The sequence below is a fragment of the Choloepus didactylus genome, chromosome 4, assembly GCF_015220235.1.
Source record: "Choloepus didactylus isolate mChoDid1 chromosome 4, mChoDid1.pri, whole genome shotgun sequence".
Lineage (NCBI taxonomy): Eukaryota > Metazoa > Chordata > Mammalia > Pilosa > Megalonychidae > Choloepus > Choloepus didactylus.
Window position 1 is genome coordinate 69,836,645 of NC_051310.1, and position 3,924 is coordinate 69,840,568.

Genomic DNA, 3,924 nt, shown 5'->3' on the forward strand with positions numbered 1-3,924 from the left:
ATCTGACACTATTTTAAAAAGAAGAACTTTCCTTTTTCCCTCTTTTTTAATATCACTCTGAATTCATGCATTTTTATTAACTTAGTGTATGTTTTGTTTTAGTTTCTATGAATGTGTCAAAAATATCTCAAAATATAGAGGCACAAAACGGTCATTTATTAGGCTCATGGATTCTGTGGGTCGGGAATGCAAACAGGTCATGGAGGGATGGCTTGTCTCTGCATGTCCTCAGATGGATGATTTGAAGGTTGGGAGCTGGGATGATCTGAAGGCTTCTTCACTCATAGGTCTGATTGTTGATCCTGGCTGCCGGCCAGATGGGACTTTTAGTTCTTTTCCACATGATCCTCTCCATGTGGTCTTTTAGTGTGTGCTGGTTTCGGTTTCCATTCAGGTCAATCATTCTGAGAGAAAGAAAGAGAGTCAGGCAGAAGCATTATCCTTTGTAGACCAAGCCTTAGATGTCACATAGCATAACTTTTTTTGTTGTTTGTTTCCACGGCACTTATTACTAATATGAAAAAAATGTTAAAACAAAACAAAACAAAACAGTCCTCCAATAACTCTCATCCCTCCCTCTTGCCCACACAACTACTGACCCATTTTCCCAGGGCCAGTTCCAAATTGAATCTGTTCACTGCTGCTTTCACAGAAAACAACTGGTGCCAGGGATGTAGGGGAGAGGGTGGGGAGAGGGCAATAGTACTTTCCAGATTCCACCCAAAGACAGGCTAGGTGGAGATTCACAGATTTCAAATGAAAGGGTTGATGGCCTCACAATGACACAGTCTAACTAAAAAGGGCTGGAGAGGAGATAGGGTAGGCCCATCAGAGGCTTTATAAGATGTTTCTTGGGCCTGCTTCAGACCCAGAATAACGGACACTGTGAGAAAGGGGAGGACCAGGAAGGCAGTCTCATGAAGGTTTCACAATTCTCCCATGTTGGGAGGCAGAGAAAGTCCAGAGAGCACCAAAAGCCTCACTCTTTTGGTACATAACTTATTCTAGTGTTGGGAAATCACAAAAATGCCACAGAAACTGTGAAAGGCTACAAGGGGATGCACAGTTTCACAAAGTTCAGTGATCACAAACCATAGTGGTGGGGATCATGCTACTGATGCAGAAACTACAAAATTCAAAAGCAGGAAGAGTGGCCAGTCAGAGAGTGACTCTGTACCAGTCACTCAAATCAGACCGCAGGCCGGTCAACCTGGTGAGTTTCACGGAGCAGCTGGCAACATTGAGGGTAGGGGATATAACATTAAGAGGACTTAAAACAAGAAGCTAGAAGAAGGGAATGGCAGGAAACTGCTCCAGGGCTCTCAGGAATCAAAAGCAATACTGGGGGATGGGTGGACAGATGCACAAGAAACAGCACTGACGAGGTTTCCTGTTCAGCAGTCATTCGGTGAGAAGGAAGAGGATCCAGAAGGCAGGTGAAGGGAGCAAAGATGGGGTCCTGAAGGCAAGTCTCTTGAGGCTAGATCAAAAGAAAGAGTGCACACTGTGTATCAGTGATGAAACACAATTTTGTGTTCATATATGAAATCTGGCATGTCACTGACCCAAGGTATTCAGTGGAAGGGCCTCATATAGCCACCACAGGGCCACAGGGAAAGAAATGGCTGCCAGGTCATCCAGCCTGGATGGGAAGGCACAGTCTCACAGAGGACATCCATTGACACCTGGATGGTAGAAGGCATAGAAGTTCTCATACACACAATAGCCCTTTATGGCAAAGTGCTGGCAGACAGAGTGGTCAGATTTGTCTTCTGTAACCTGGGTCCATCCTTAGGCAGGCAGGTATTCTTGGTAAAAGACCAGCTTTTGAGTCTTCCAGGGTTCCTCTACTCTTTGTGAAAGCCTCCTCTGAAGGGGACATGCATGACCTGGTCCCAGAAAAGGAGGTTCAGTGTTGGCTCCCACCAAGTACAACAACATGAGCTAGACCTGGGACCTAGGCTGGTTTGTATAGATTATGTACCCCAGAAAACGCCATGTTCTTTGATGCAATCTTGTGGGAGCAGATGTATTAGTGTGGATTAGATTGGAATCTTTTGATTGTTTCCATGGAGATGTGACTCAATCAACTGTGAGTGAACTGTTTGATTGGATTATTTTCATGGAGGCATTACCCCGACCATTCAGGGTGGGTGTTAATTGGATCACTGGCCTGGTATAAAGGAATTCACAGACAGAAGGACTAGAGAGCAGCTAAGAGTGGCATTTTGGAAAGGAGCTGCAGCTAAGAGAGGACAAAACACCCCAAGAGCAACATTTTGGAGAACACTATTTTGAAACACATCCTGGGAGCAAGTAGACGCCAGCCACATGCCTTCCTGGCTAACAGAGGTTCTCTAGATGCCATTGGCCATCCTCCAGTGAAGGTATCTATTGTTGATGACTTACCTTGGACACCTTATGGCCTTAAGACTGTAACTTTGTAACCAAATAAACCCCTTTTATAAAAGCCAATCCATTTCTGGTATTTTGCTTAATGGCAGCATTAGCAAACTGAAGCAGGCAGGCAGGTATTCTTGGTAACAGACCAGATTTTGAGTCTTCCAAGGTTTCTCTGCTCTTTGTGGAAGCCTCCTCTGAAGGGTCCCCCATGACCTGGCCCTGGAAAAGGAGGTTCAGCATTAGCTCCCACCAACCATGACCGTAGGGGCAAGACCTGGGACCTACGCCTCTTCAAATTGGGCTTATATCCTGGGGAGGAGGTGGGAGACTCAGCAGTGGTGGAATCATTGGTCCCCTGATCCTGGAAGACTCTGTGAAGAGCTGTTTTTTTGAACTTCAGTAAATGGAATCATGCAGTCTGCATTCTGTGTTTGGCTTCTTTCACTCAACATCATGTTTATGAGATTCATCCAGGTGCCTGTTGAAGTACTTTGTTCCTTTTCATTGCAATGTAGTGCCCCACTGCATGCATATGCAACAATTCAGCTATCCGTTCTATGGGTGATGGACATGTGGGTGCGTTCCAGTTTGGGGCTGACTCCTGGTCATCAGCCTTTCCACTGGCCACGGGGGAAGGGCCCGAAGGCTGGGTGGTCCGATGGGACTCCCGTCCTCCTGGCTCCCTCTTTTCCTGCCGATTCTACTTCTTCGGCTTCTGCATCCTGGCTGCAGCAATGGCTGTCGCGAGATTTGGATGGCAGCAAGGAAGGGGGCCCCCTAGGCTTCTGTTTCCGCTTCCGGGGCGGGGCGGTGACAGAGAGGGTGGGCCTCCCGCCATTTCAGTTCCGGAAAGCTGGGTGACGTTTGCAGCGGCTCTATTCTGAGGTAAACCGCCTCCCCTCGACTTTGCCAGACAGGGCGCCGATGCAGAGCATTCTCTTTGCTGCGTTTCTATAAAGGCTTAAAAACATATTTCTGTCTTCTCCTTTCGCGAAAAGATTCCAACACAGACGGCTTCCATAGAGCGCAGAGGCCCTCGAGCCTGGAGGCCGCCTTCGTGCGTGGGACGCGCAGTCTCGACTCTCCACAGGTGGATCCCGGGGTGGTAGAGTAGCTCCCACGGCGCCCGCGCCCCTCTGCCCGACGCCCCGATCCCCGCAGCATCGCTTTCGCCTACTCTTTAGGAGTTGGAGTGGCCACAAGCCCTCGCCTGTATTAAGGGGGAAGAAACATAAATCCTTCGTTTCAGTGGGACGACTTTCATTCATCCTGTACCGAGAGAATGGAGCAGGTGGTCTCTCTCTCTCCTCCCTCCTCCACCCCTCACACACCTCGCGTGGAAAATTCTATTTCCAGACATAAACTGGTACTATCAATTACATTCATTATTTTATTTTGATCTCAAATTGCCTCAAATGTGAAACTCAGACTGGCTCTAATATCCTTTTGACTTCACCCAACGGGTTTTGGATGCTTCCTTGCTTTCTGGCTCAACCTGATAGCTCAGACTCATGTTCTTTT

General features: G+C 47.6%; 1 pseudogene; it reads right to left on the minus strand.

The window, feature by feature from the left end:
• Positions 1-1,662: 1,662 nt before the first annotated feature.
• On the minus strand, positions 1,663-3,671 carry LOC119532679 (annotated as a pseudogene).
• Positions 3,672-3,924: the final 253 nt, after the last annotated feature.